Consider the following 19,744-nt stretch of genomic DNA (forward strand, 5'->3'; position numbering starts at 1 on the left):
TATGGAGGAAAACCCGCACACCAGAAAACTTCATCCACAACAAGTTCATCTTAAGGACCTACAACTCTTCCCTTCACCTCGCCAAACAGACCTACTTCACCACCCTTATTTCCTCACTATCCAACAATCCAAAAAAGCTCTTTGACACCTTTCACTCCCTCCTCAGTCGCAAAGTACATACCCCCATCACAGACCTTCATGCTGATGACCTGGCCTCATATTTCACAGATAAAATAGAAAACATCCGCCAGGAGATCAGCTCCCAGCTACCAAGCGTTGTGAATCCCATCCCTCCATATATCCCATCAAGCTCACTTTCCACATTTGACCCAGTCACAGAGGAGGAAGTCTCCAGGCTCCTCTCTTCTTCTCATCCTACCACTTGCCCTACTGATCCCTTTCCCTCACACCTACTCTGGTTGTCACCACTCACCTAACTAAAATCTTCAATCTCTCTCTCTCTTCGGGTATCTTCCCCTCCTCCCTCAAACACTCTATCATTACTCCATTATTAAAAAAACCCTTCCCTTGATCCGTCCTGCACAAGCAACTACAGACCAGTCTCCAATCTTCCCTTCATCTTCAAACTCTTGGAGCGCCTGGTCTACTCTCGCCTCACCCGCTACCTGTCCTCTCACTCTCCTCTAGATCCTTTACAGTCTGGTTTCCGCCCTTTACACTCAACAGAAACTGCCCTTGTCAAAGTGACCAATGACCTATTGACTGCAAAACATAATGGTGACCACTCTCTGCTTATCCTTCTTGACCTCTCTGCCGCCTTCGACACTGTTGACCACCATCTCCTTCTCTCTATGCTCCATTCTATCGGCCTAAAGGACACTGTGCTCTCGTGGTTCTCTAACTATCTTTCTCGCCGTTCATTCAATGTATCATTTGCTGGCTCCACATCTTCTCCTCTTCCTCTCACTGTTGGGGTCCCTCAAGGTTCAGTCCTCGGCCCTCTTCTTTTCTCCCTCTACACTGCCCCAATTGGAATGACCATCAGCAGATTTGGTTTTCAGTACCATCTTTATGCTGATGACACACAGCTATACACCTCATCCCCTGAGCTCACCCCCGCTGTACTACAGAACAGAAGTGACTGCCTGACTGCAGTTTGCAATGTCATGTCTGCTCTCTATCTCAAACTTAACCTTTCCAAAACTGCCCGCTCCTGCCGCTTGCACCTCAAGAACATCTGTAGAATCCGCCCCTTTCTCACAATGGAAATGACAAAAACACTCACCGTGGCCCTGATCCACTCTCGCCTTGACTACTGTAACTCTCTATTAATTGGTCTCCCCCCAACTAGACTCTCTCCTCTACAGTCCATCCTTAATGCAGCAGCTAGGGTCATCTATCTGGCTAATTGCTACTCGGATGCCTCTGCTCTGTGCCAGTCATTGCACTGGCTGCCCATATATCACAGGATCCAATTCAAACTGCTTGTTCTCACCCACCAAGCTCTCCACAGTACAGCACCCCCTACATCTCCACCCTCCTCTGTGTCTATCACCACAAAGCTCTCCACAGTGCGGCACCCCCCTACATCTCCACCCTCCTCTCTGTCTGTCTCTGTCTCACCCCACCCGTTCTCTACGCTCTAAAAACGACTTTCGACTAACATCAACACTAATCCGAACCTCCCACTCCCGGATCCAAGACTTCTTCCGAGCTGCACCAATCCTCTGGAACGCTCTACCCCAAGAAGTTATAATGAATCATAACTTACTCTGCTTCAGACGCTCCCTAAAAACGCATCTTTTTAGGGCGGCCTATCACACTCCCTAATCTAATCCAATTCACACAGTGCCTCTACAACTTCTCACAACATAACCTCACGTCAAACTCCATGCCACCCAAATGCATCTCAAGATTCAGGCCCACTGGTCCAGGAAGCCATTATCTATCCCCCATTTCCTTGAAATTGCTGGATTGTCATTGTAAATAAGCACTTGTACCTTGCCCCCCCCCCCACCCCACCCATATCTCATTGTAGATTGTAAGCTCTCACGAGCAGGGTTGTCTTTTTTTTCCCCTCTAAATATTGCATTTTCTATTACTGTTATTACTGTTACTTGTTTGTATATGATCCTCCTGAATTGTAAAGCGCTGCGGAATATGTTGGCGCTATAGAAATAAAGATTATTATTATTAATATTATTAATACAGCTCACATAGTACTCCATGTATTACTGTATAATGCACTCCCCATAGTCATTCATGTATTATAATGCAGCCCTCAAAGTCCTCTGTATATTATACTGAACCCCATTGTCCTACATATACTGCACCCCATAGCCATCTATGTAAAATTCACCCCATAGTACTCCATATATTATACTGCACCCCATAGTACTACATACAGTTAGGTCCAGAAATATTTGGACAGTGACACAATTTTCGTGAGTTGGGCTCTGCATGCCACCACATTGGATTTGAAATGAAACCTCTACAACAGAATTCAAGTGCAGATTGTAACGTTTAATTTGAAGGTTTGAACAAAAATATCTGATAGAAATTGTAGGAATTGTCACATTTCTTTACAAACACTCCACATTTTAGGAGGTCAAAAGTAATTGGACAAATAAACCAAACCCAAACAAAATATTTTTAATTTCAATATTTTGTTGCCAATCCTTTGGAGGCAATCACTGCCTTAAGTCTGGAACCCATGGACATCACCAAACGCTGGGTTTCCTCCTTCTTAATGCTTTGCCAGGCCTTTACAGCCGCAGCCTTCAGGTCTTGCTTGTTTGTGGGTCTTTCCGTCTTAAGTCTGGATTTGAGCAAGTGAAATGCATGCTCAATTGGGTTAAGATCTGGTGATTGACTTGGCCATTGCAGAATGTTCCACTTTTTTGCACTCATGAACTCCTGGGTAGCTTTGGCTGTATGTTTGGGGTCATTGTCCATCTGTACTATGAAGCGCCGTCCGATCAACTTTGCGGCATTTGGCTGAATCTGGGCTGAAAGTATATCCTGGTACACTTCAGAATTCATCCGGCTACTCTTGTCTGCTGTTATGTCATCAATAAACACAAGTGACCACGTGATCACGTTGCCTCCACCATGTTTTACAGAGGATGTGGTGTGCCTTGGATCATGTGCCGTTCCCTTTCTTCTCCAAACTTTTTTCTTCCCATCATTCTGGTACAGGTTGATCTTTGTCTCATCTGTCCATAGAATACTTTTCCAGAACTGAGCTGGCTTCATGAGGTGTTTTTCAGCAAATTTAACTCTGGCCTGTCTATTTTTGGAATTGATGAATGGTTTCCATCTAGATGTGAACCCTTTGTATTTACTTTCATGGAGTCTTCTCTTTACTGTTGACTTAGAGACAGATACACCTACTTCACTGAGAGTGTTCTGGACTTCAGTTGATGTTGTGAACGGGTTCTTTTTCACCAAAGAAAGTATGCGGCGATCATCCACCACTGTTGTCATCCGTGGACGCCCAGGCCTTTTTGAGTTCCCAAGCTTACCAGTCAATTCCTTTTTTCTCAGAATGTACCCGACTGTTGATTTTGCTACTCCAAGCATGTCTGCTATCTCTCTGATGGATTTTTTCTTTTTTTTCAGCCTCAGGATGTTCTGCTTCACCTCAATTGAGAGTTCCTTAGACCGCATGTTGTCTGGTCACAGCAACAGCTTCCAAATGCAAAACCACACACCTGTAATCAACCCCAGACCTTTTAACTACTTCATTGATTACAGGTTAACGAGGGAGACGCCTTCAGAGTTAATTGCAGCCCTTAGAGTCCCTTGTCCAATTACTTTTGGTCCCTTGAAAAAGAGGAGGCTATGCATTACAGAGCTATGATTCCTAAACCCTTTCTCCGATTTGGATGTGAAAACTCTCATATTGCAGCTGGGAGTGTGCACTTTCAGCCCATATTATATATAGAATTGTATTTCTGAACATGTTTTTGTAAACAGCTAAAATAACAAAACTTGTGTCACTGTCCAAATATTTCTGGACCTAACTGTATATTATACTGCACCCCACAGTCCTGCGTATATTATACTGCACCCCATAGTTTTCCATATATTATAATGCACCCCCATAGTCCTATATGTATTATAATGCAGTCACCATAGTCCTTCATACACTGTGTGCAGAATTATTAGGCAAGTTGTATTTCAGAGGATTTTTTCTATTATTGATCAACAACTATGTTCTCAATCACCCAAAAGACTCATAAATATCAAAGCTTAATATTTTTGGCAGTTGGAGTGGGGTTTTTTAGATTTGGCTATCTTAGGCTAGATTTGGCTATCTTAGGTCCACGCTGCGGAAAATGCACGGATTTTGCCGCGGATTTCTCGCAGAAAAGCCGCGGATTTCCCGAAAATCTGCAGCACCGGCACTTCCCAGCCATTTCTATGGCATTTTGGAAATGCTGCGTCCATGCTGTGGATTTTTCCGCAGCGGATTTCGTGCGGATTTTGGTCCGGAAAAATCTGCAACATGTCAATTATTGTTGCGGATTTTCATCCGGATTTTGGCTTTAAAATTGGGAAAAAAAAATCCGCATCAAATCCGCGGCAATTCCGCGGTAAATCCACAGCAAATCCGCACCTTTGAAAAGGTGCGGATTTTGCGGGAAAGCTGCGGATTTTGATGCAGAAAAATCCACAGCTACATTCTCTCGTGGACACATAGCCTTAGGAGGATATCTGTAATAGCAGAAACTGCTGTGTGAATACTGACATGAAAAATTCAATAGCTATATGTAAGAATGAAATGTGAAAAATGGAACCTGCATTACTGCCATGAATATATGAATAAAGAGAAATTTAGCTACTGAATTGATCAATGCAATAGAGCCCCAACACTACGCCAAAGTATTTCTCTACGTTGGGGTCCCTAGCTTGTTTGTGTCCTCTCATGCAGTTAAAAAACTTACCGTGTATGGGACGCTGAGACCCAGGCTATATATGCGTATAATGTGGATTGGCAATAGGTGTGTATGGGGAGGGTTCACAAACGAAAAACTACTAACATTAAGGAATAACGTTTGGAACTCCATTCTATGTCTGAACTGGGTGCAAAAAACCTAAAAAACATCACTATGGGGAGATAAGGTATGCACACCAGTGACTATGGAAGGGGAATACATGTAATAGCAGAAACTGCTGTGTGAATACTGACATGAAAAATTCAATAGCTATATGCAAGAGTGAATATGTGAAAAATGGAATCTGCATTACTGCCATGAATATATGAATCAAGAGAAATTTAGCTACTGAATTGATCAATGCAATAGAGCCCCAACACTACGCCAAAGTATTTCTCTACGTTGGGGTCCCTAGCTTGTTTGTGTCCTCTCATGCAGTTAAAAAACTTACCGTGTATGGGAAGCTGAGACCCAGGCTATTTATACGATGTGGATTGGCAATAGGTGTGTATGGGGAGGGTTCACAAACGAAAAACTACTAACATTAAGGAATAACGTTTGGAACTCCATTCTATGTCTGAACTGGGTGCAAAAAACCTAAAAAACATCACTATGGGGAGATAAGGTATGCACACCAGTGACTATGGAAGGGGAATACATGTAATAGCAGAAACTGCTGTGTGAATACTGACATGAAAAATTCAATAGCTATATGCAAGAGTGAATATGTGAAAAATGGAATCTGCATTACTGCCATGAATATATGAATCAAGAGAAATTTAGCTACTGAATTGATCAATGCAATAGAGCCCCAACACTACGCCAAAGTATTTCTCTACGTTGGGGTCCCTAGCTTGTTTGTGTCCTCTCATGCAGTTAAAAAACTTACCGTGTATGGGAAGCTGAGACCCAGGCTATTTATACGATGTGGATTGGCAATAGGTGTGTATGGGGAGGGTTCACAAACGAAAAACTACTAACATTAAGGAATAACGTTTGGAACTCCATTCTATGTCTGAACTGGGTGCAAAAAACCTAAAAAACATCACTATGGGGAGATAAGGTATGCACACCAGTGACTATGGAAGGGGAATACATGTAATAGCAGAAACTGCTGTGTGAATACTGACATGAAAAATTCAATAGCTATATGCAAGAGTGAATATGTGAAAAATGGAATCTGCATTACTGCCATGAATATATGAATCAAGAGAAATTTAGCTACTGAATTGATCAATGCAATAGAGCCCCAATGGAGTTCCAAACGTTATTCCTTAATGTTAGTAGTTTTTCGTTTGTGAACCCTCCCCATACACACCTATTGCCATTCCACATCGTATATATAGCCTGGGTCTCAGCGTCCCATACATGGTAAGTTTTTTAACTGCATGAGAGGACACACACAAGCTAGGGACCCCAACGTAGAGAAATACTTTGGCATAGTGTTGGGGCTCTATTGCATTGATCAATTCAGTAGCTAAATTTCTCTTCATTCATATATTCATGGCAGTAATGCAGGTTCCATTTTTCACATTTCATTCTTACATATAGCTATTGGATTTTTCATGTCAGTATTCACACAGCAGTTTCTGCTATTACATGTATTCCCCTTCCATAGTCACTGGTGTGCATACCTTATCTCCCCATAGTGATGTTTTTTAGGTTTTTTGCACCCAGTTCAGACATAGAATGGAGTTCCAAACGTTATTCCTTAATGTTAGGAGGATATCTGTCTGTGCGGGTAACTATTACTGTGCAGAATTATTAGGCAACTTAATAAAAACCAAATCTATTCCCATCTCACTTGTTTATTTTCACCAGGTAAACCAATATAACTGCACAAAATTTAGAAATAAACATTTCTGACATGCAAAAAAAACCACAAAAAATTAGTGACCAATATAGCCCCCTTTCTTTATGATGACACTTAACAGCCGACTATACATAGATTCTGTCATAGCTTGATCTGTTTACACTCAACATTGCGTGCAGCAGCCGCCACAGCCTCCAGACACCACAGCCTCCAGACACCACAGCCTCCAGTCACCACAGCCTCCAGCCACCACAGCCTCCAGACACTGCTCCCAGAGGTGGACTGTTTTCTTTCCCTGTAGATTTGACATTTTATGAGGGACCACAGATTCTCTATGGGGTTCAGATCAGGTGAACAAGGGGGCCATGTCATTATTTTTTCATCTTTTAGACCTTTACTGGCCAGCCACGCTGTGGAATAGTTGGATGCATGTGATGGAGCATTGTCCTGCATGAAAATCATGTTGTTCTTGAACGATACTGATTTCTTCCTGTACCACTGCTTGAAGAAGTTGTCTTCCAGAAACTGGCAGTAGGTCTGGGAGTTGAGCTTCACTCCATTCTCAACCCGAAAAGGTCACACAAGTTGATCTTTGATGATCCCAGCCCATACCAGTACCCACCTCCACCTTGCTGGTGTCTGAGTCGGAGCGAAGCTCTCTGCCCTTTACTGATCCAGCCTCTGGCCCATCCATCTGCCCATCAAGAGTCACTCTCATTTCATCAGTCCATAAAACCTTTGAAAAATCAGTCTTAAGATATTTCTTGGCCCAGCCTTGAAGTTTTATCTTATGTTTCTTGGTCAGAGGTGGTGGTTTTTCAGCCTTCCTTACCTTGGCCATGTCCCTGAGTATGGCACACCTTGTGCTTTTTGATACTCCAGTAACGTTGCAGCTGTGAAATATGGCCAAACTGGTGGCAAATGGCATCTTGGCAGCTTCACGCTTGATTTTCCTCAATTCATGGGCAGTTATTTTGTGCCTTTTTGTCCCGGAACGCTTCTTGCGACCCTGTTGGCTATTTGACATGAAACGCTTGATTGTTAGGTGATCACGCTTCAAAGGTTTGGCAATTTCAAGACTGCTGCATCCCTCTGCAAGACATCTCACAATTTTAGACTTTTCAGAGCCCGTCAAATCTCTCTTCTGACCCATTTTGTCAAAGGAAAGGAAGTTGCCTAATAATTAAGCACACCTTATATAGGGTGTTGATGTCATTACACCGCACCCCTCCTCATTACACCGCACCCCTCCTCATTACAGAGATGCACATCACCTGATTTACTTAATTGGCAGTTGGCTTTCACTATACAGCTTGGAGTAGGACAACATGTAGAAAAAGTATCATGTGATCAAAATACTAATTTGCCTAATAATTCTGCACACAGTGTATTGTATTATTCACCCCATAGTTCTTAATGTATTCTAATGCAGCCCTATTGTCCATGTATAAGGTAACACCATTAGTCCTCATATAATGCAGCCCCCATAATCCTATATGTATTATAACGCATCCCCATAGTCCTTCATATTGTATTATGCAGCCCTATAATCCTCCATATACAGTGCTTACAAGTAGTATTCAACCCCCTGCAGATTTAGCAGGTTTACACATTCGGAATTAACTTGGCATTGTGACATTGGACTGTAGATCAGCCTGGAAGTGTGAAATGCAGCAAAAAAGAATGTTATTTCTTTTTTTATTTTTTTTTTAAATTGTGAAAAGTTTATTCAGAGGGTCATTTATTATTCAACCCCTCAAACCACCAGAATTCTGTTTGGTTCCCCTAAAGTATTAAGAAGTATTTCAGGCACAAAGAACAATGAGCTTCACATGTTTGGATTAATTAGCTCTTTTTCCAGCCTTTTCTGACTAATTAAGACCCTCCCCAAACTTGTGAACAGCACTCATACATGGTCAACATGGGAAAGACAAAGGAGCATTCCAAGGCCATCAGAGACAAGATCGTGGAGGGTCACAAGGCTGGCAAGGGGTACTAAACCCTTTCCAAGGAGTTGGGCCTACCTGTCTCCACTGTTGGGAGCATCATCCGGAAGTGGAAGGCTTATAGAACTACTGTTAGCCTTCCACGGCCTGGACAGCCTTTGAAAGTTTCCACCCGTGCCGAGGCCAGGCTTGTCCGAAGAGTCAAGGCTAACCCAAGGACAACAAGGAAGGAGCTCCGGGAAGATCTCATGGCAGTGGGGACATTGGTTTCAGTCAATACCATAAGTAACGTACTCCACCGCAATGGTCTCCATTCCAGACGAGCCCGTAAGGTACCTTTACTTTCAAAGCGTCATGTCAAGGCTCGTCTACAGTTTGCTCATGATCACTTGAAGGACTCTGAGACAGACTGGTTCAAGGTTCTCTGGTCTGATGAGACCAAGATCGAGATCTTTGGTGCCAACCACATATGTGACGTTTGGAGACTGGATGGCACTGCATACGACCCCAAGAATACCATCCCTACAGTCAAGCATGGTGGTGGCAGCATCATGCTGTGGGGCTGTTTCTCAGCCAAGGGGCCTGGCCATCTGGTCCGCATCCATGGGAAGATGGATAGCACGGCCTACCTGGAGATTTTGGCCAAGAACCTCCGCTCCTCCATCAAGGATCTTAAGATGGGTCGTCATTTCATCTTCCAACAAGACAACGACCCAAAGCTCACAGCCATGAAAACCAAGGCCTGGTTCAAGAGGGAAAAATCAAGGTGTTGCAGTGGCCTAGTCAGTCTCCTGACCTTAACCCAATTGAAAACTTGTGGAAGGAGCTCAAGATTAAAGTCCACATAAGACACCCAAAGAACCTAGATAACTTGGAGAAGATCTGCATGGAGGAGTGGGCCAAGATAACTCCAGAGACCTGTGCCGGCCTGATCAGGTCTTATAAAAGACGATTATTAGCTGTAATTGCAAACAAGGGTTATTCCACAAAATATTAAACCTAGGGGTTAAATAATAATTGACCCACACTTTTATGTTGAAAATTTATTAAAATTTAACTGAGCAACATAACTTGTTGGTTTGTAAGATTTATGCATCTGTTAATAAATCCTGCTCTTGTTTGAAGTTTGCAGGCTCTAACTTATTTGCATCTTATCAAACCTGCTAAATCTGCAGGGGGTTGAATACTACTTGTAGGCACTGTATAATGCACCCCTAAAGTCCATGTATAAGGTAACCCAATTAGTCCTCCATATAATGCAACCCCCTAAGTCCTATATGTATTAAAATGCACCCCATAGTTCTTCATATTGGATTATGCAGCTCCATAGTCCTCCATGTATAATGCACCCCTATATTCCATGTAAAAGGGATCCTTCATATAGTATTATGCACCCCTTATATTCCTGCATATAGTATTATGCACCCCTTATATTCCTCCATATAGTATTATGCTCCCCTTATATTCCTTCATATAGTTTAGTACACGCCTTATATTCCTCCATATAGTAGTATGCACCCCTTATATTCTGCCATATACTAGTATGCAGCCCCCATATAGTGCACCACCATATTGTGTGCCCCAATATAATATTGTGCGCCAACATATAGTTATATGTGTCACGCTCCCCGGTGCCCGTGCCATGCTCCCCGGTGCCCGTGCTACGCTCCCCGGTTCCCCTGCCACGCTCCCCGGCTCCTCTGCCACGCTCCCCGGCTCCTCTGCCACGCTCCCCCGCTCCCGGACCTCGCTTCCCCACTCCCGTGCCACGCTCCCCGGTCCCCTGCTCCTCAGCCTCCATGCTCCCTCACCTGCGTCCTCCAGGCAACCCGGTCCCCGGTCCCGGCGCCCGTCTGCTGTCCTGAGCCGGCCCGGCACTCCTGCCTCCTGTACACCGCATCCTGCTCTGGCTTCTGGCACCCGGGCCTCGCGCATGCGCATTAGGGCGTGCGCGCGGTCATTGACCTTTTCTTAAAGGGCCAGCATCCTCCAACAGGATATTGAAGATGCAGGTACAGGGTATATAGGGGGTTCCTTTCCAAGTGGGCGGGGCCTGTTCTTCGTGTTTGCTAAGCTAGGAGTCAGGTCTCCCTGTGCCATTGTCTCGTACTCACCTATCTCTCTTGTAGAGCCGCTCCTGTCCCGCCAACTGGTCCTGACGGTTCCAGAACCCCGAACGGACTGTCCGCCATCTTCTCAGTCCCTACCGTCTCCGATTCCTGGATCTGTGCGGTGACCGATCTCCCTGTTCCGCTGGTTCTGGACCCTGCCTGACATCATCTCGGCCTCCGAACCTGCGCTCCGTCACCCGGACTACCTTCAGAGACTCCGTGATCCCAGGGACTTCTACACCCACTCCTCTGAACGGACTGTCCTGCTACCCGTAGTGCTTCGGCTACCGGGCACCTTGCCCTCGGTTGGGTGCTCAGTCCAGTGGATCCACCTCCTGGGCCTACCCGTCATCCTGGTCCTAACAATATGCAGCCCCATATACTATTTTGTAACCCCAATAAATGCTTCCCCATAGTCCTCTGGAATTCCTGATTAAATACACAAATATACTCACTTCTCCTCATTCAGCCACTGCCCCAGTCTCCTCAGCGTGTGTCCACTGTTATGCCACTCTGACATTTTAGCACATCAGTGCGCAGTAGTGACGTCACTGCTAGAGATGAGCGATGTTCGAGGTTCGCCAATTTCATGTTCGAGTGATTTTTGCTAAAAGCTCGACAGTTCGAGTTACGTTCGAGAACGGTTCGATCACCAAAAAGCCTAGCTAGTTACTAGCTGGCTTTTCACTGTAATAGTGTGAGTCACTCTGTGATTCACACTATTATCAAATTTCAGCTTATAGTGTGCGGGGGGGACGGGGTTTAGATCTGTGCTACTGCAAAGTGCTGAGAGAATGCCGATCACCATTTATTAATTTTTTTTTCCCCTAACCGCGCGTGCAGTGGAGTGTTCCAAGCTGTCAGCAAATCACAGACACAAACACAGCTAAGTTGATTTTTGCCAGACAAGCAAGGGCATGTGTCATAGGCTGTGCATGTCACATGTCCTTAACCTATAAGATACGGCCATTTTCCCCTTCGCCGCTATTATCTGTCTTCTGCGTGTGGGTGACAGTCACCGCTCACGCTGCTGCTGCTGCTGTGTGCGCTATAGAGATACAGTGCAATCTACACAGCGCTTTAGGGATTAGGGACTGCTGGTTATTTCAGCCCTTTTCAGGGCTGATTTACAGGCATTCATAGCCATAGCTGCTAAGCATGTCCGTGCAAATGCGGTGTAGGGATTTAGATAACAGCGTCTGGCTACCTCAGCTCAGGCAATTCCTTACTGCATTTTTTCATTAGCAGGGATAGAAAGTGAGGCTTCCTTTGCTGTCCTGCTCCCCAGAGCACCCGTGCATTCTACCCACATGCACATTTTTGCCACGCTATTTTATTTGCCCAAGGAGCTGACACTTTTTGTGCCATCCTAAAAGTGTCTGGAATACTACCTTAGTGTTCCTTTGCTGTCTTGCTACCTACAGCACCCGTGCATTATACCCACCTGCCCATTTTTGCCATGCTATTTTATTTGCCCTAAGAGCTGACACTTTTTGTGACATCCTAAAAGTGTCTGAGATAGTACCTTAGGGCGGCTTTGCACATTACGACATCGCAGGTGCGATGTCGGTGGGGTCAAATTGAAAGTGACGCACATCCGGCATCGCATGCGACATCGTAGTGTGTAAAGCCTAGATGATACGATTAACGAGCGCAAAATCGTCGTAATCGTATCATCGGTGCAGCGTCGGCGTAATCCATAATTACACTGACGCGATGGTCCGATGTTGTTCCTCGTTCCTGCGGCAGCACACATCACTGTGTGTGAAGCCGCAGGAGCGAGGAACATCTCCTACCGGCGTCACCGCGGCTTCCGTAGGATATGCGGAAGGAAGGAGGTGGGCAGGATGTTCACATCCTGCTCATCTCCGCCCCTCCGCCGCTATTGGCCGCCTGCCGTGTGACGTCGCTATGACGCCGCACGACCCGCCCCCTTAGGAAGGAGGCGGGTCGCCGGCCAGAGCGACGGTCGCAGGGCAGGTGAGTGCGTGTGAAGCTGGCGTAGCGATAATTTTCGCTACGCCAGCTATCACAAGATATCGTACCTGCGACGGGGGCGGGGACTATCGCGTGCGACATCGCAGCATTGGCTTGCGATGTCGCAACGTGCAAAGCCCGCCTTAGTGTTCCTTTGCTGTCCTGCTACCCACAGCACCTGTGCATTATACCCACCTGCCCATTTTTGCCATGCTATTTTATTTGACCAAAGAGCTGACACTTTTTGTGCCATCCTAAAAGTGTCTGGAATACTACGTTAGTGTCCCTTTGCTGTCCTGCTACCCACAGCACCCGGGCATTATACCCAACTGCCCATTTTTCCCACACAATTCTAATTGCAAACTGTGCTGCCACTGTTAGGGGCATATTAAAATTGTCTGGGATAGTCAGTGTTGGTTCTTCAGCTGTCAATAAAGCTAGACCACCGCTGCAATCTACAGCACCTCTCCATTTTTGCTACCACATTTTAAGTGTCCAATCTTTTCGCTAACAAAATGAGTGGCAAAAGGACAGATGCTGGTGGAAAGGGGAACAGGCGTGTTGGAAAAGGAAAAAAAGTTTGTGTCCGTGTGGTAGGTGGGAAAGCTACATTAACATCTGCTGAAGAAATGCCATCTTCCAGCAAAAGTAAGATGTCTACTATTTTCCGTGGACAATCCGATGTGCTTCCTTTTTTACGGAACCGAACAACTGTAACAAAGGTAGATGATGCACAAAAAAAGAACAAGCTTGAATGGATCTCAAGTGCTTCAACAAGTGGCCTCTCCTCCACCTCAACTTCAACATCCAAAAAACAACAGTCCTCTGAGTTGTCATCCCAATCGCACTTGCTTTCTCCCAGCTCTCAAGTCTCCACCCGCCCTGAAGAGTATGGTGTAACAGAGATGGCTGAGTCTGCAGAGCTGTTCAGTCACACTATAGCCTCTGGGAATCAGAGGTCTGTTGCCAAGCTATAGTGAGTACAGACCAGGAAATGGTCTGCAGTGATGCCCAGAAGCTTTGTGAGTCTGATTCAGGCCTTGATGACCAAGTTTCTGAGCATAATGTAGACCCTCATTCCCAAACTGTAACACCTGTTGGTAGAGACAATGAGGAACATACTGATGACGATGAGACGCAGATACCAGATTGGGATGACAACTTAACTTGATAATGAAGTTCTAGATCCCACCTACTGTCAACCCACAGTCAGGCACTCGAGGAGGACACCAGAGGCGGTGGAGGAGGATGCAACTGATGACGAAGTTACCTTGCGCCTTCCTGGACAGAGTCGGAGAACTGGAAGCACGTCAACAACTGCATCCTCAGCCACAACTCTGCCTCTGAGCACAAGTCGGGGTGGCTCTGCAGGTCGCATGGCCTCTAAGCCTTGCCTATCCGGGTCCTTTTTTGACCTTGCAAAGGATCTCCCAAATCATGTGACCTGTAAAATTTGTCACCAATCTATAAGTAAAGGCCAAAACCTCACCAGTTTGACAACTTCTTCCATGAATCGTCACATGAATAACAAGCATAAGTCCCAGTGGGAAGCTCACCGTGCTGCAATGCGGCCTAGCGGAGCGGGCCAACCACCGCCTGCCCCTTCAAATTCCTCCGCGCGCCCTTCATCTTCTATGACTGTGGGGACAGCTGTCACACATGTTTTTCCACGCAGACCTTCCACCTCTTTAACCGCAACAGCCAGTTTGCTTGGCAGGTTGTCAGTTGGTTTGGAAGGGGAAACAAGTGCTAGTGTAGAGCTCTCTCAGACATCGAGAGCATCAACTTTGGATGAAGGCAACATCATGTCTCCGCCTGCACTTTCCTCACAGATCTGCAGTTTTCCAGGGACACCCTACTCACCACCGTCTCCACACAGCAGCCAGATCTCGGTCCCTCAGATGTGGACAAATAAAAGGCCATTTCCTCCGAGCCATGACAAAGCTAAGAGGTTGACTTTCACCCTCTGTAAGCTCTTGGCTACCGAAATGCTGCCTTTCCACCTGGTGGACACAGAGGATTTTCAAGACCTTATATCAGTCGCAGTGCCCCAGTGCCAGATGCCCAGTCGCCACTACTTCTCCAAGAAAGGTATGCCTGCGCTACACCAGCATGTCGCACACAACATCGCCGCTTCCTTGAGAAACTCTGTGTGTGACAGGGTGCATTTCCCCACCGATACTTGGACCAGTAAGCATGGACATGGGCGTTACATGTCGCTGACTGGGCACTGGGTAACTATGGTGAGAGATGGTGAGGGGTCTGCTGAACAAGTCTTGCCGTCCCCACGACTTGTGCGTCAATCCTCTGTATGTCGAAGTTCCTCCACTGCTTCTGCCTCCTCAACCTCATCTGGGTCCTCCACCTCCGCCCAAAGCCTGTGTGGTCAGGCCACCCGCGTTGTAACTGTGCACAAGGAATCCCACACACCTCCTTACTATGCTGGCAGTAGAGCTCAACGGCATCAGGCGGTCTTTACGTTGAAATGTCTGGGAAATAAGAGTCACACAGCTGAGGAGTTGTTGTCAGCTCTGCACTCAGAGTTTCGTAAATGGTTGTCTCCACTCAACCTGCAGCCAGGTAAGGCCGTGTGCGACAATGCTGCAAACCTGGGTGCGGCCCCTCGCCGGGGCAAGGTGACACACGTGCCTTGTATGGCTCACATTTTGAACCTTGTTGTCCAGCAATTTTTCACCCACTATCCCGACCTAGATGGGCTTCTGCACAGGGCACGGTCACTCTCTGCTCACTTCCGCCGTTCAACCGCCGCAGCTGACCGACTTGCATCGCTGCAGAGGTCTTTCGGCCTGCTGGTTCATCGCCTGAAATGCGATGTGACGACACGCTGGAATTCGACTCTCCACATGTTACAGCGACTGTGGCAGCACCGCCGAGCCCTGGTGCAATACGTTATGACGTATAGCCTGGGCCAACGAGATGCAGAGGTGGGGCAGATCACGCTGATGGAGTGGTCTCAGATCAAGGACCTATGCACCCTTCTGCACAGCTTCGACATGGCGACGAATATGTTTAGCGCTGACAATGCCATTATTAGCATGACAACGGAAGGGTTAACAAGATCTACAAGGACCAGACGTTCATCATCACCAAGGCGGCAGGCATGGGACAGTGGGGGAGAGAGATTAACAAGGGCGCATGGTAGCAGCCAAACTGTTTAGGAAGGGGCAGGAGCCCATGAAGAAATGGAGGACGAACTGTCGATGGGCATGGAAGACTCAGCTGATGAGGGAGACCTTGGTCAAATTTCGGTTGTTCGAGGTTGGGAGGATATGTCAGAGGAAGGCAGCATGGTTATCACCTCGCCGCCACCAACACAGCAAGGACTTGGTCCGCAGGGATGCGCAAGACACATGAGTGCCTTCTTGCTGCACTACCTTCAACATGACCCTCGGATTGTCCGAATTAGAAGTAATGATGACTACTGGCTTGCCACACTCTTAGATCCCCGGTACAAGTCCAAGTTTTGCAAAATAATTCCAGCCATAGAAAGGGACGCACGTATGCAGGAGTATCAGCAGAAGCTGTTACTCGATCTTAGCTCGGCTTTTCCACCAAACAACCGTGCAGGTGCAGGGAGTGAATCTCCCAGTTGTAACTTGACAAACAGGGGACTGTCTCGTCATCAACAGTCAAACCGTACCAGCAGCACCGTATCTGGTGGTAACAGCAGTTTTATTGAATCGTTCCATAATTTTTTAGACCCTCCTTTGCAAGGCCACCAGAGACAAGAAGTCTGACACATAGTCAACGGCTGGAGAGGATGATACAGGAGTATCTCCAAATGAACATCGATGCCATGACTTTGCAAATGGAGCCTTACTCATTTTGGGCTTCAAATCTTGAAAAATGGCCAGAGCTCTCCACTTACGCCTTGGAGATCTTGTCATGTCCCGCGGCCAGCGTTGTCTCTGAATGTGTCTTCAGTGCTGCTGGGTGTGTGCTGACAGATAAGCGCACGCGTCTGTCCAGTGACAATGTGGACAGACTAACGTTCATCAAGATGAACAAGTCATGGATCAGCAAGGACTTTGCTACCCCGGTGTCATCCTGGGGAGAGTAAAGGCTTGTGGATTTGGATTGTGCTTGATGCAAGTCAACATGTGAAGTTTACAACTAGGGCACAAGTGATGCCACTGAAGTGGTGTGTGTGGGGCCCAATTTTTGGAAAAAAGGGAGACTCCGCTTGGAGTCCCCTTGCTGTGTTTTTAAAAATGATCCAAGATGAACAAGTCATAGTTCAGCAAGGACTTTGCTACCTACCCCGGTGTCATCCTGAAGACAGTTAAGGCTGGCGTATTTTTGAATGTGCTTGATGCTAATCAACAGGTCAAGTTTGCAACTGGGGCACAAGTGATGCCACTGAAGGGGTGTGTGTGGCCCAATTTTTGGAAAAAAGGGAGACTCTGCTTAGAGTCCCCTTGCTGTGTTTTACATGATTTTAGAAGGGCGTGCCATGCCTATATCTGTGTCTCCTCCTCATTTTCCTCGTCCAGCTGTTTTGTTTTCGCATGAGTATATGTCCTTGTCACTTTCCCATGTGTTTGTGGTATGTTGTGAGTTGTTTGTCACCTTTTGGACACCTTTGAAGGTGTTTTCTATGTGTTTTTAGGTGTTTGCCTCCCATTGTTTTCAATGGGGTTCGAGAGGTTCGTCAAACGGTTCGTCGATTGGCACCTCGAACAGAGCCTTCAGAGGCTCGCTCATCTCTAGTAACCGCAGTCCTCCATGCTGAAACATCAGTGTCTCACAGACACATAGTAGTAGAATGATTAGAAATAGAGTGTTCTGCTCCTCCTCGCATTGTTCCTTTCAATTGTATTGGCATCTGTGATGGTGATGCCGATATAAATTAAAGTACGATCGTCGGCAGGAGGTCCACGGGGCCACAGTGACTCATGGGCCCAATCTACACAGCTCACTAGTGAATCATCTAGAATGGAGTGGCAAAAATGAGGTGCTCAAAATATCCACTCTGATCTAGACGGCTCACTACTGAAGCAGCTAGAACGGAGTGGCTAAAATGAGGTCCTCAAAAAATCCACTCTGATCTAGACGGCTCACTACTGAAGCAGCTAGAACGGAGTGGCTAAAATGAGGTCCTCAAAAAATCCACTAGGACACAATGTGTGAAATTATAAGCACTTTCTCGGTTGCGCTCTGTTACGTTTTTCGCCGTGAGGCTCCTCCCACTCTTCAAAAAACTGAATTTCAGTCACCTCAGTACCAAATGTACATAATGAAGGCTACAGAGAGATCCTCAAAAAATCCACTCTGATCCAATATGGTAAGTTATGAAGACTGTGAGCTGCGCGGTTCCGTTTTTCCTTGTGAGGCTCCGCCCACTCTTTCAATGTCAGTCCTGCGGCCACGACTTGTGGAAATACGGTAAAATTAAAATTCCAGCAAAACTGAACAATCAGCGCTGTGTGGAATTATTTATATTGTAAAAAATAATAATAAAATGTAAGTTATAATAATAATGAAAATAAAAATTTGCCCTTTGGAAAAAAATAATAAATATAACAGTTTATCTAATAAATAAAAACATGAAATCATTCCAATTATAAATCTGATTCCAGCCCCTGCTGTGAGGCCTGGAGACCCCGCTGTAGAAACTGAACTGTGCTGTATGGAGAAAAGATCACAGAGATCATCAAAAAATCAACTCTGATCTAGCCTCCTCACTGGTGAAGCAGCTAGAACGGAGTGGATAAAATGAGGTGACCAAAAACATGTGACTGCAGCGAGGCCTCAAGAAATCAACTCTGATCTAGTCACTTCAGCAGTGAACCGGCTAAATCAGAGTGGAAAAAATGAGGCCCACAAAAAACCCACTCTGATCTAGACACTTCAGTAGTGGCCGGCTAGATCAGAGTGGAAAAAATGAGGCCTCAAAAAATCAACTCCGATATAGCCGGCTCACTACTGAAGCAGCTAGATCAGAGTTGATTTTTTGAGGACCACAAAAAATCAACTCTGATCTAGACGCAACCGTGCACTGACTAGTGATGTGTCGTTCGCGAACGAGCCGATTCTTTGAGCCGGCTCTTTGAAGTGAACGATATGAGCCGAATCATCAAAGTGAACGAGCCATAAAGAGCCGCTTTTTTTTTTTTTCTCTGCTTCAGGGGGAAGCAGGAGATAAGGAGAAGAGTAAAGTAAACACAAGCTCTGGGCAGGAGCTGACACTTAAAGCTATACACACATAGTGGTTCTTCCTTAGTTCAGTGGGCACAATTGAGTATCAGGGAATGATGTGCTAGGGTTAAGTTTTCTGACCTCGACTGGCACATATGGTAATGTGTAGGAGGAGAGGGGCTCAGCTTGTTTGCTGATAACAATGGACCCCTGACATGTTCATTTAACCCTGTAAGGTTTTCTTTCTGGCATAAAAGAGAGAAAATTATTGATAATAAGCCATGTCTCCATTCCTTCAATGTTTAGTGGAAGCTGCTGTGTGTGTGTGTGTGTGTGTGTGTGTGTAGTGTGTAGTGTGTGTGTGTGTGTGTGTGTGTGTGTGAGTGTGTGTGTGTGTGTGTGTGTGTGTGTATGTGTGTGTGTGTGTGTGTGTATTTTTTTTTTGTGACCACAATTGATATTTTTTTACTAGTTTGGTGACTACATACAACATATTCATTAGCCTCTATATGCATGTGTCTGTGGCGTTGTGGTGTCACAATTCTCGCAGTTAAGACTTTTTTTCTATTTCTGTTACAAATCCTGGTATTTTTAGATGTAAATAGATCTGACATCTGCACACATCTATAAAACACTTTTTTTTGTATCGCTTCCTAATTATCAGTGGCGTAACTAGAGTCTGGTGAGCCCCAGTGTGAAATGTAGACCTGGGCACTCCCCCACCTGTCACACTCCGTGCGCACACATGTTGGTCAGATCATATGTATGGGCCCCGTGTATATATGTCCCTTATCCTGGTATATATGGTGTTCCCCTCCCACCACCATAGTCATCCAA

This window comes from Anomaloglossus baeobatrachus, chromosome 5, assembly GCF_048569485.1.
Source record: "Anomaloglossus baeobatrachus isolate aAnoBae1 chromosome 5, aAnoBae1.hap1, whole genome shotgun sequence".
Taxonomy (NCBI): Eukaryota; Metazoa; Chordata; class Amphibia; order Anura; family Aromobatidae; genus Anomaloglossus; species Anomaloglossus baeobatrachus.